The sequence below is a fragment of the Lynx rufus genome, unplaced genomic scaffold (assembly GCF_022079265.1).
Source record: "Lynx rufus isolate CCGP_SWC_20201006 ecotype Redwood Valley unplaced genomic scaffold, mLynRuf1.p SCAF_1, whole genome shotgun sequence".
NCBI lineage: Eukaryota > Metazoa > Chordata > Mammalia > Carnivora > Felidae > Lynx > Lynx rufus.
Window position 1 is genome coordinate 91178867 of NW_025814823.1, and position 13763 is coordinate 91192629.

At 43.1% G+C, this 13763-nt stretch overlaps 1 pseudogene; it reads right to left on the bottom strand.

Moving 5' to 3' along the window:
• Positions 1-246: 246 nt before the first annotated feature.
• Positions 247-4830, bottom strand: LOC124509348 (transmembrane protein 243-like; annotated as a pseudogene).
• Between the last annotated feature and the right edge of the window lie 8933 nt (positions 4831-13763).

Below are 13763 nucleotides of genomic sequence, written 5' to 3' on the forward strand. Positions count from 1 at the left end.
CAGTTTAACAGAAATATAGTTGGATAGTTGTCTTAAAATTAAGATTTTGTCTGTTACATTGTCTTTCACCATGCAATCATATTATAAAATGTTTTAATTTCAAAATGAAAAATAACTTGTGTTGTTGGAAAAAGCAAAGTGATCTACAATATGTCTTCCCTGCAAGAGGGAATTTAGATTTACAATTAAGGGGAAAATCTGTATCAGACTTCTGCAGGAGAGTCGTCAGCATACCTTATCCAGCCCTTACTCACAATCCTGTATATAGCTTTGCAGAGACCTGGTAAGTATCTCTCCCGGGCAAACACTTTCCACATCATGAAAGTAGAGGTTCTCACATAATACATGATGATAGAAAATGAAATACAGTAAAGTAGATTTCTGAATTTCAGTTCTGAGTCTCCTTGTCAATACCAGTAGATAAGTGTGTGGGCAGTAACACTACTCCAAGAGATACGGCAAAAAATGTACTTGACGGTTTGGAAGTTAAGCAGCCAACAGCTAAAGTGGTGATTCTATCTTTGGCCAATGTCTCTCTAAACAGAGGTCTGTGGTCTGGGCCACTGGTGCCTTGGGTCCTGGTAGAAAAGCCCTCCTTTTGGTGGGTGTTTTCACTCTCCCCAAGACACTCAACGCTGAGCCAGCATTATCTCCCAAGGTGTCAGGTCCCAGACTCCAAAAACCAAAAGTTCACTGGGCCCGAAGGTTCGGGCAGTGCTGGTGAGTGGGGCTCATACCCTGGGGAACAAAGTGGCTTTGTGCAAGCCCCGCTTTCCTCCCCACCTAGAGCATCCTGGCACCCTGGGTCTACATCTCTACTCAGAGCAGAGGCTGGTGCCGAGGCTTGGGACACAGGCTAGATGCGTGGGGAAGGAAGAAACTTCCTGAGCTGGCTGACAGAGAGCAGGGCTGTGGGTCCCATTCCGCTATCCTGACTGGGGCCTGCAGCCACACAACAATCTAATTAAGAATTTAAAAAACACCAGGGCGCCTGGGTGGCTCAGTAAGTTAAATGTCTGACTTTGGCTCAGGTCATGATCTTGCAGTTGGCAAGTTCGAGCTCCACATTGGGCTCTGTGCTGACAGTCGGAGCCTGGAGGCTTCTTCGGATTTTGTGCCTCCCTCTCTCTCTCTGCCCCTCCCCTGCTCACACTCTGTTTCTCTCCCTCAAAATAAATAAACATTTAGGGGCGCCTGGGTGGTGCAGTCGGTTAAGCGTCCGACTTCAGCCAGGTCACGATCTCGCGGTCCGTGAGTTCGAGCCCCGCGTCGGGCTCTGGGCTGATGGCTCGGAGCCTGGAGCCTGTTTCCGATTCTGTGTCTCCCTCTCTCTCTGCCCCTCCCCTGTTCATGCTCTGTCTCTCTCTGTCCCAAAAAATAAATTAAAAAACGTTGAAAAAAAAAATTAAAAAAAAAAAAAAGATTCTCTCTCTCTCTCTCTCTCTTTAAAAAAATAAAATAAAATAAAATAAACATTTAAAAAAAAGAATTAAAAAACATTATTTCAAAAAAGTTAAGTGGAAAAACCTGTTGTCTAACATATGAATTGAAAATAACAGGGGGCGCCTGGGTGGCGCAGTTGGTTGAGTGTCCGACTTCAGCCAGGTCACCGTCTCGCGCTCCGTGAGTTCGAGCCCCGCGTTGGGCTCTGGGCTGATGGCTCGGAGCCTGGAGCCTGTTTCCGATTCTGTGTCTCCCTCTCTCTCTGCCCCTCCCCCGTTCATGCTGTCTCTCTCTGTCCCAAAAAAAATAAATAAACGTTGAAAAAAAAAAAAAAGAAAATAACAAGAGTCACATTGTGGTTCTTCCCTGCCCTCCCCTCCCCCCCCTCCCCCCAATTTTTTTTTCCTATCTCTATCTACTGCAAGGCCTAGAATAACAATCCAATGGCAATAAAATAAATTATGGTCTCTAAATTAGCATTTAATGGGAAAGGGTTCCTTTAGAGAAACAGCTGATTACAAGGACAAGGCAGGGAATACCCAAGGGAAGTTTGGTGCCTGAAAGCAGGGAAGCTATCTGAGATTATTGGGTCATATCAGAAGGACACAAGAGCCAACCTTGCAGGGATTCTGCTGGACAAAGTGGAACAATTTGAAGATCAAAAAGGGTAAAAACTTCAGTGGATTGAAATGCATCCAGTGCTGTAAAAATCTGCACTTCTGCTTCTGGCTAAGACACAGCAAAAAAGACTGGACTTACCCTTCTGCCTGAAAAAAAAAAAAAACAACCAGCAACAATAACAAACACAGGCAAAACATATGAAATAATATTTTCTAGACACAAGACAGGAGGTGACAAAGGACATTGGTACAATTGTCTAAGCTTACTGCTTTGACGGTTTTCAGGTCAAGGCACAAAAAAGGCATTTGCAAAATCCAGTATCCATTCCTGGTTTAAAACTCTTCGTCAAACTAAAAATACAATGGTGCTTTTTCATCTGTTGGCAGTAGGCTATTTAGTGGTAGGTTTTGCAGTTAATATCCTACTTGGTGGTAAAAGTGGAAATGTTTTTTCTTCTAAGATCAGGAAAAATGCAGGGATGTTCGCTTCTATTCATTATTTTAGTGAAGATGCTAGTCTGTGCTATAAGGCAAGAAAAAGAAAGAAAAACACCTAGATTGGTAAGGAGGAAGTACAACTACCTTTATTTGCAACCAACACAATCTTCTATCTAGGGAAATCTTTTTTTTAAATGATTTTATTTTTAATCTCTACATCCAACATGGGGCTTAAACTTACAATTCCAAGATCGAGAGTCAGTAGCATGCTCTACTGGCTGAGCCACCCAGGTGCCCCTTGTGTGTTCCTTTAAATATAGTATACAAGAAAAGGCAAAACTGTAAGGGACAGAAGTCAAATCAGTTGCTCCCTCATGTAGGGAGTAGTAGGAGGAAAGGCATGACTGTAAAGAAGCACAAGAAAACTTTTTATGGTGATGTGAATGTTCTATAGCTTTTTTTTTTTTTAAGTTTATTTTGAGAGAGAGAGAGCATGAGTGGGGTAGGAGCAGAGAGAGAAAGAGAGTGAGAGAATTCCAAGCAGGCTCCACGCTATCAACACAGAGCTGATGCAGCACTCAAACTCATGAACCACGAGATCATCACCTGAGCTGAGACAGAGTTGGAGGCTTAACTGACCGAGCCACCCAGGCACCCCTATTTTTCTAATAGTGACGTGATTATGTACTTGCCAAAAATCAACAAACTGTATATCTAAAAGGGGTGTATTTTACTATAGGTAACTTGTGCTTCAAAAAACCTGAATTTCAGAAAAAGAACACCTGGGAAAAAACCAATTAATGTAATCGCCCATCTTAAAAGATCCAAGGGGAAAAAAATCACAAAGTCCTATACATAGATGCAAAAGTGTCATGGAATTCAACATTCATTCACAATAAAAATTTGCAGGGGCACCTCAGTCTGTTGAGTTTACAACTTTGGCTCAGGTCATGATCTCACAGTTCTTGAATTCAAGCCCCATGTCGGGCTCTGTGCTGACAGCTTGCTCAGAGCCTGGAGCCTGCTTCGGATTCTCTCTCTCTCTCTCTCTCTCTCTCTCTGCCCCTCCCCCACTTGCACTCTGTCTCTCTCTCTCTCTCTTTCTCAAAAATAAACATCAAAAAAATTAAAAAAAAAACCATTAGACAAAGTCAGCCATTACCCCCACAACTATTTTTCTTGCTGAAAGATCTTATAAGAAATAAGTTATTTGGTTAGTACACTCAGGTGCAATAAAAGTTTTGTATTTAATGTTGATAACCAAAAGACATACCTGTTTTGAATAAACCAACAAACTGAAACTAGCCTTAACACCAAATATTTTTCCCAGATCACGTGAACCTGAAATTCCTGTGCATTAGTTTATATTATATTTTTGAGAGTTTTTTATGACTAGTAAGTTTATGTCAGTGGTTATGTATTTAAATCATTAAAAGACAAGTCTAATACAAATTAACTTTAAAATATCATCTAGAGGTAGAAAATACCGCACTACAACACACATATAGAGACACACATAAACATGCAGACAGACGTAAACAGAGATTTTCGAGCTTCTGTTTTACTGGTTATAAAAGAAGTTGGATCTCAGTTGTTTTTCTGGCAGATGGAATAAGTCAAAGCCACCTGCTCAGATGGCTAAAGCTCTTTCAAATGAATTTCCCCCGTTTATTTTTCTTCTGATAAGAACTACCTTCCCAAAGTTTGTGCTTTGATCTTTACCTCTTAAGGGCACAGGGAAAGAATGCAAGTTACAAGCCTATTAAGATAAATAGGGGAGGTTTGGGGATGGGTACAAAAGGATAGGTGAGCTTTGAACTGCCTCTGGAGCTGCATCTCCAGCTTTGCAAGGATCTGTGAGGTAAAAACAGTTGCTTTTGGGGCCCCTGGGTGGTTCAGTCGGTTAAGTGTCTGACAGCTCTCGGTTAGTGAGTTCAAGCCCCACGTTGGACTCTGTGCTGACAGTGCAGAGCCTGCTTGGGATTCTCTCTCTTCCTCTCTCTCCCTGCGCCTCCCCTATTCTCTCTCTCTCTCAAAATAATAAATAAACCTTTTTAAAAAAAACTAAAAGAAAAAACAGTTGCTCTCAACTCCCCGCAAGAATTGCCTTGTAGCCTAAATGACGTCATAAGTTGACTCACCCACTGAATTGCATTATTTTCTATTTACTTAGGGGGAAAGTCCTAAAAAGATTTCTATCGGGCTTTGAGTGTCAGCTTCTAATGTGGCCAAATTTCTGATCATAGAGTTATTAAGTCCTTTTAAGTACCTTGTCAGGTTTCAGCTTGGACAAGCAGTAAATATTGCTGGCAGCCTTCAACAACCCCATGGACCCAGGAGGCATCCTCAAAGAGGGTGCAAAAGATATTATCTTCGCAAGATCCAGAGCCATTCACAAAGATCAATAATCAGTGCCCTGGATTTGGAAAGGTAAAGGACAATGTGCAATTTTATTTGTTTCTCCCTATTGGGTACTACAGACAGATCTAGGACAGCTGATTCTGGTACAAATCCTCACCCATAGCTGGCTTCTGCCAGTTTTCCCAGGACCTCAACTGTTGGCTCTGAGTGGGGTTTAAAGTAGAGGATGTGGGGCGTCTGGGTGGTTCAGTCGGTTAAGCCTCGGGCTCTTGATCTCAGCTCAGGTCATGATCTTGAAGGTCATGAGATCAAACCCAGTGTCGGGCTCCATGATAACAGCATAGAACTGCTTGGGATTCTCTCTCTCCCTCTCTCTCTGCCCCTCCCCACTTGCTTTCTCTCTCTCTCAAAACAAATAAAATTTTAAAAATAGTTAAAAAAAATAGAGGATGTAACTCGGCAGAGTTTACCAGAATTGGGCAAAATATTTCATTGATTTTAATTTTATTTTTTCCTTGGATGTTTAAGGGAATAACATAGCAGTAGGCCAGAAAAATCCCTGAGTCCTATCAGCTCTGAGAGGGACCCATACAGGGGCCATCCTTTGAAGATGGATATGGGGATGTCCATAAGGCCACTAACTTGGTGGACTTTTGTTTATGGTCTTATAAAGGCAATTCAGACTGAAGATTACTAGAATTGAGTACTCACATAAAGGAGGGTGAAGGTGAGCCATAGGAGTCTTGTGGTTTAGGTCTTTTGTTTTAGGGATGTTTTATATCTTCAATGGTTCATTAGCCTTTGGCAAGAAATCTTTTAATGAAGCTACATAGGAATTTTGAAGCCCTTTGGAGCCTTCTGCTTGCCAATTAAAATAGCCATCCCATTCTGTTTGTTGATTCGGGAACCCTTGCTTTCAAGCACATTTCTTTTATATATATATATATATATATATATATATATATATATATATATTTTTTTTTTTTTTTTTTTTGAGAGAGAGAGAGAAGGCAGGGGAGAGGCAGAGGGACAGAGAGTTAGAGAATCCCAAGCAGGCTCTATGCCCAGTGCAGAGACTGACACAGGGCTTGATCTCACAACTGTGAGATCATGACCTGAGCCAAAATCAAGAGTGGGACGCTCAACCTACTGAGCCACCCAGGCACCCCTCAAGTGCATTTCTTAAAATGAACTTATCAGATTGAACATTCCTCATAAAGCCCGTTGTCATTGTAGGTTGTAATTTTCCCTGAGGGCTGGCAGCAGTTTGGTGGGACCCTTAGTCACAAACTTAGTTCAACCCATGTTTCTGTCTAGTCATATTTTGGGATTCCCCACTTTGACAGCTACCACCAGGTTCTTGGGACACAAAATTCTAGGTTTTCTTTAGTAAGATTTTTGGCCATTTTTATAGATATATAGAGCTTGTGGGACCTTAGTTCTTAAGCAGGTGTCATGGAAGGTGGCATGCTTAACTCTTTAGAATTTTAAGGATCCCATTTCTTTGACTAAGCCTTTGGGTCTCTCAGAGCCAAACTGATACCTAAGAGGGAGGTGGCATAGGGTAAAAGATTGTGTGGTAGTTATCAATGTACCTCATCACACGGAAATTTCTTGAGGTTGGTGGGTGACCTAGTCTTCCTCTAACCCATTCCAAGAAACAGTAATATTGCTACCATAGCCAGGATTTAAGCCCAGGAATCAAGGGGTAGAAACAGAGGCATCACTCACTAATACCCCTAGTGACCCACCAGCAAAATTTTTGCCTCCTGTTCCCACAACCACATGTTCTGCTGGCCCAGAGGTCTTAGTTCCAGAGAGTGGGAGGCTTCCACCTGGAGACATAGCAATAATTCCACTGAACTATGGCCACTTTGGAATCCTCATGCCTCTGAATCAACAGAGAGTCACCATGCTGGCTGAGGTGATTGATCCTGAGTACCTCAGGGAAAATGGACAGCTGCTCCACAGTGGAGAAGAGGAGGACTACATTTGGAATACAGGTGACCCCTTAGGATGTCTTTAGTATTGCCATGCCCTGTGATTAAAGTCAATGGAAAACTACAACAACCCAGTTCAAACAGAACTGCTAATGGCTTTTAGTATTTATGTTACAGGATATTAAGGAGAAGCATAAACATCACTCAAAAACATTACCTCCTTGGGGTGCCTGGATGGCTCAGCTGGTTGAGTCCCCAATTCTTGATTTCAACTCAGGTCATGGTCCCAGGGTTGTGGGATTGACTCCCAAGTTGGGCTCTGCACTGAGCATAGAGCCTGCTTGGAATTCTCTCTCTCCCTCTTACCCTCTGCTCCTTTCCTCTGCTCACACTTTTTCTCACTGTAAAACAACAAAATAAATAAACAAGTACACTGGGGCGCCTGGATGGCTCAGTCAGTTAAGTGTCCAACTCTTCAATTTGGCTCAGGTCAGGATCTCACGGTTTGTGAAATGGAGCCCTGTGTCAGGCTCTGTACTGTCAACACAGAGCTTGCTTGGGATTCTCTGCCTCTGTCTCTGTCTCTGTCTCTGTCTCTCTCTGCCACTCCTCCACTCATGCTCTCTCCCCCCTCTCTCAAAAATAAATAAATACGGGCACCTGGGTGGCTCAGCTGGTTAAGCATCTGACTTTGGCTCAGATCATGATCTTGTAGTTCATGAGTTCGAGCCCCGCATTGGGCTCTATGCTGACAGTGAAGAGCCTACTTGGGATTCTCTCTCTCTCTCTGCCCCTCCCCCACTTGTGCACTCTCTCAAAATAATAAATAAACCTTAAAAAAATTACTACATCAACAAATAATATCACATGTGGCCCCTGTCATTGTCCCTAAAAAAAATTAAATAAATAAACAAACACACTTTTTTTTTAAATAAAAAATTAAACTATTACCTCCTCTTCTGGGGAAGGGGTTAGGGAGTTTTTGGTTACATACAAGATAGTTGATCATGTTAGGTGGAAGTATGACCTTGTTATTGCCTTTATATAGAGCTTAAGTATGGCTTAGGGTGATGCATATTGGTACCAAGTAGACAAGGGGTGATGTTGGTGATGTTTAATTTTGTATGTCAACTTGACTAGGCCACAGGGTGCCCAGATATCTGCTCAAACATTATTCTGAGTATGTCTGTGCAAGTGTCTCCATATGAGATTCACATTTGAACTGGTAGACTGAGTAAAGCAGATTGCCCTCCATAATGTAGGTGGGCCGCATCCAATCAGTTGAAGGCCTGTAGAGAACAAAAAGGTTGACCCTCCCAGGAGGGAGCTTCTGACTTCCTTTAGCTGGGACATTGGTCTTTTGCTGTTGGACTTGAATTGAAACATCAGCTCTTTTTGGATCTTAAGCCTCCTGGCCTTCTGTCTGGAACTCATGCCATGGGCTCTACAAGTTCTGAGACCTCAGACTACATAATATATATATATATATATATATATATATATATATATATATATTCTGTTTCTCTGCAGGACACCAAATAATACAGTAGTTAATCATATCTGCAAATGATGAGTGTATTTTTAATTCAGTCATGCTTGTTTTTTTCTTGCACTGACTAATGCCCCTTAGAGGGAATGATAATTGGAATTAGTCTTGTTCTGGTTTTAAAAGAAATCAGTACCCAAAATGACTCATCACCAAGTACAATATTTTCTGTTGGCTTTTGGTAGCTAGCTTCTTCAGGCTAAAGAAGATCCCTAGATTACTAAGTTTTTTAAATCATGAATGAATATTGGATGTTATCAAATGCTTTCTCTGCATCCATTTAGATAATCCTATTTTTTTTCTTTAATCTGTTAATGCAGTGAATTACATTAATAAATTTTAAGTCGTTAATCTGCTAACGTGCCTTTTTGGGACAAACCAGACATGCTTATGATGTTTTTAAGTATTTCAGTTCACAAATGTTTTGATTAGGATTTTGGTGTCTATGCTCCTTAGTTTGGCTGAAAATTGTATTTCTTGTTCTAGCTATGTTTTTTAGCCTCATAAAATGAAAAGCTTTTCTTTTTTCTGCTCTGACAATTTTTTGTGAAGAAATGCGTTCTGCTACAATACATGATTTTGTATTGCAGATCAACGCAGTGTTATTTTTTTTCCATGTTTACTTATTCATTTGGAGAGAGACAGCATGCACAAGAGCACAAGAGCACAAGAGCGGGGCAGGGGCAGAGAGAGAGGGAGAGAGAATCCCAAGAATTTGTCAGCACAGAGCCTGATATGGGGCTCGAACTCATGAACCATGAGATCATGACCTGAGCTGAAATCAAGAGTCAGACGCTTAACCGACTGAGCCACCCAGACTCGCTGTGGCCCACAGACTGGCTCACCCCCTATGGAAAGTTTCTTGGTTCATCTGAGATTTTCCCCCCAGAACATTAATATTTTATACTTCAGGTAAGAGGATCTGAATGCAGGTAAACCAACAGAGCTGAGAGCAGTCCACCTGGGAACAGGACTGATCCTGACACCACTGTCTCTCTCAGCTCAGTGTGAGCACCTGCTCTCACTCTGAAATGCTTTTGTGTGGTCTTCATAACTCAGTGACATGAACCCTTCATCATATTCCCTTTATCCAAGGTTCTTGCCCCTTTTTATTTAATATTTATTTTTGGGAGAGCACAAGTGAGGGAGGGGCAGAGAGAGAGGGGACTGAGGATCTGAAGCAGGCTTCTCACTGACAGGCTGACAGCACAGAGCCTGATGTGGGACTTGAACCCATGAACCATGAGATCATGACCTGAGCCAAAGTTGAACACTTAACCGACTGAGACACCCAGGCGCCCTGCACCTTTCTTTTTTTTTTTTTTAATTTTTTTTCTGTATCTCCCTCTTTCTTCCCCTCCCCCACTCACACTCTGTCTCTCTCTCTCAAAAATGAATAAACATTAAAAATTTTTTTAATAAAAAAATAAAAGTGAAATATGAAATTATCATATGATCCAATAATTCTACTGTTAGGTATATGCCCAAGAAAACTGAAATATATTGTATTAGTCAGGGTTCTCCACAAAAACAGAACCAATTTGTGTGTGTGTGTGTGTGTGTGTGTGTGTGTGTGTGTGTTGTGTGGAGAGAGAGAGAGAGAGAGAGAGAGAGAGAGATTGAGAAAGATTTACTTTAAGGAATGGCTCACACAGTTATGCAGACTGACAAGTCAAAAATCTATAGAATGGATCAGCATGCTGGAAACCCAGGAAGAGCCAATGTTGCATTTCAAGTGTGAAGGCCATCTGCTGGTCAGTCTTTTGTTCTGTTCAGGCTTTCAGTTGATTGCATGAGGGCCACCACATTATGGAGGAGAATATGCTTTACTCAATGTCCACCAGTTTGAATCTCATCCAAAAAATACTCTCACAGAAACATCCAGAATAATGTTTGACCCACCCAAGTTGACATATAAATTTATCCATCACAAATCCACCCCTTTGTCACCTTGGGACCCATTTGCATCTCTTTAAACCATACTTAATCTTCAAATAAAGATAATAACAAGATCATACTTCTATCCACCAAACGTGACACATCTATCCCTCAAACCAAAAATGTGCTAATCTCTCCCCCAGAAGAAGAGGTAATGTCCTTAAGTGATGAATATTCTTCTTCTTGGTATCTGTAACTAAAATACAATGATATAAAGGAAAAAATGCTTAAATACTATGGTATAAAGTCAACAAATCTTCTCTTACATTAAGGGAATAAGAAGGAAGAAAACAAAGCTTTATAAACAAACATGTTCATAACACAAAAAATGAACTCATGATAATTACAATCCTTGTTTGTATAACTGGTCACATGGTTGTAGCTGATATTTATAACTACCTTCTTCCACTATCCATTTTACATTCCCTTTCCCTCAGCAAGCACATCAGCTGGTCATGGTTCTTAATCCAGTGACCCTGAAGGGTCTGGGTCATCCATTAGCAGTCTTATCTGGATTGAATTGTTTTCCTTTGGTGATAGTTACAGGTCATTCATAGTGCCGGGCAACCACCAGCTCTATATAGTTTCAAAACATCTGATTCATCTCCAAAGAAAACTCTTTTTTCAATTTTTTTTTTTTAGAGAGAGAGAGAGAGCACGCACAACGGGGGGAGAGGAGCAGAGAGAGAGAGGGAGAATCCTAAGCAGGCTTCATGCTCAGCATGGACCCTGATGTGGGGCTCAATCCCATGACCCTGGGATCATGACCTGAGCCAAAATCAAAAGTCAGATGCTCAACCGACTGAGCTACCCAGGCGCCCCAAGAAAACTCTTTACCCATTAAGCAGTTACTCCCCCAGTCCTTCCTCCCCCACCCAAACCCAGGGCTCAGCAACCACAAATGTGTGCTTTCTCTCTGTAAATTCACCTATTTTGGATATTTCACGTAAATGCAGTTATGTAGCCTGTCACCTTTCGTGGCTAGTTTCTTTCACTTAGAATAATGTCTTTGAAATTTATCTACATGGTAGCATGTGTCAGTAAGTCATTCCTTTTATGATGAATAATATTCCGTTGCCTGAATATATCATAATTTGTTTATTCAAGCACCCCTTGATGGACTTTTGGGTTGTTTCTAACAACAAAATGCTGCGATGAGCATTTGTGTATAAGGATTTGTGAGGGGGGCAGGTGGGGAGGCCAGGCCAGGTCTGGCTGCAGTGGAATGGGAGGCTTCTAAAGGCACACACACCTCACATGTGTCCACACAGGACATTCAGGGAGGGCTCAGGGGGATATCCTTAGGTACAGATGACCATGCCTTTCAACATCCTTGAATCAGAGACCATGCCAGACATGTCGTTTCTCACACAAACCACGTCCCCCACTCTTTCAACAAAGGGGAAGGTGGAATATGTATAGCAACCCAAACCAGGGATCAGAAGCTTTGAAGCTAGCCATTAAATGAACCTGAGGACATATAGTTTTACATTTTTTAATGTTTATTTTTTAAAGATTTTTTAAATGTTTATTTATTTTTAAGGGGGGGGAGAGAGAGCAGGGGAGGGGCAGAGAGAGAGGAAGGCACAGAATCTGAAGCAGGCTCCAGGCTCCAAGCTGTTGGCATAGAGCCCAATGTGAGGCTCGAACTCATGGACTGTGAAATCATGACCGAAGCTGAAATCGGAAGCTTAACTGACTGAGCCACCCAGGCACCCCTAATGTTTATTTAATTTGAGATAGAGAGTGTGAGCGGGAGAGGGGCAGAGAGAGAGGGAGACACAGAATCCGAAGCAGGCTCCAGGCTCTCAGCTGTCAAGCACAGAGCCTGACTCGGGGCTCAAACTCACGAACCTTAAGATCATGACCTGAACCTCAAGATTATGACCTGAGCCAAAGTTGGACACTTAACAGTCTGAGCCACCCAGGCACCCCGATAATTGTAAATGAATTTTGCAATAAAAGTCATCTGGTTGTTAAATTGGAAGGTAGTCTAAATATAAGCATAAACATAAGTATATAACTTTCCAACAAACTGATATCAGCACCCCTGGGCTTTAAATTCCATGTAATTTTGTCAGTTGAAATACTGGAGCTGAAATTATGGAATTTCATAATTTACTCCAAAGTAAAAGTTGTTGAGCTTTTACCAGGGTTGTCTGAGGAGTCCCTTGTCTCCCCTGCTGTGTGGCCTTGGGGGAGTCACTGTACCTCTCTGGCTCCATTGTGTCATCTGTGCAAGGGGAGCAATGACCCTTTGCCACTGCATGGGGCTAAATTAATTACAATGGATTTTCCTTTCTTCCTCAAGCCTGGTTTCTTGGCCACCCCCTCCTAAGCCTCCTGTCTTCTGTTTTCCCTCCTAATGTTGGGGGGCCTCGGGCTCCGTCCTCACCCTCTGTCCACATCCTCTGCCCAGGTGAGCACATCATTCCATGGCTTTGGATACCACACTCACTGATGGCATCTCAGCTCTATCTCCCACCCTGGCTTCTTCCCTCAATTCCAGACTCATGAAATCCAACCAACTGAATGAGATTCTCGGCTTTCCTGTGTCCCAAACTGAATTCTTGATTTCTGCCCTCCACGGACCTGATCTGCCCTGGTCTGGGTCCTGACATTCTACTGCTACTCTGAATGCTACTGCCTCCTCCCAGGTGCTCCAGCCGTGACGCCTTCATCTTCCTCACCCTCAGAGCCAGTTCTTGCCCATGCCTGGAGCCCATCCACTCCCCTTCCCTTCCACCCCCAGCGGCCTGGCCACAGACCCTCTCACCTCCCTCTGCACCACCGTGAGGGCTCTGTCCCAATTACTGATGGTCTATCCTGCACTCTGGAGCCAGTGGGATGCTCTGACCCTGTGATTCCAGAACCTGCTTTGTGACACCTGCTGTGGCCTGGTCTGTCCCGTTCTCAGCAGAGAAGGGCTGTGAGGGACTGTGTGAGCCTGGCCCAGCCACCACAAACACCCAGTTTGTATGGACCTTTGCAGCGTCAAGTTTGGGGCCTGTCACCAGCGAAGTGCTCCATCCTTCCCGAGTTATAAAATGGGTAAAGGCAGAGCCAGATCCAGGCCTCCTAACTCCCAGCCTCCGCCAAGAAGAGGTGCCTGGACAGCTCCAGGCAGGGCCCTTGGATGTGGTGGGGGAAGGGAGAAGGGTGACAAGGCCTCTGCTCATTCCCTCTGTCAGCTTTGCCCAAATCCCTGTATCCCCAAAGCCTAATCCACCCTGACTAATGGAGCCCAATCCGGCTCAAGCCCCATGGGATGAGCCTGCAAATCCCTGGGGCTAGGAGCTTACCACCTGTCCCCAGCCTGCCCTCTGCTCGCTCGCTCTCTCTCTCTCTCTCTCTCTGGATCAGAGAGCCAGATCCAGGGCCTCAGACAGGGATGATGGTAAAAGTATATTGAGGCTAAAACCCCCTCACCTTGGCCCTCAACTATGAGATGGGGAAATTCAGGTACAGAGAGCCTCA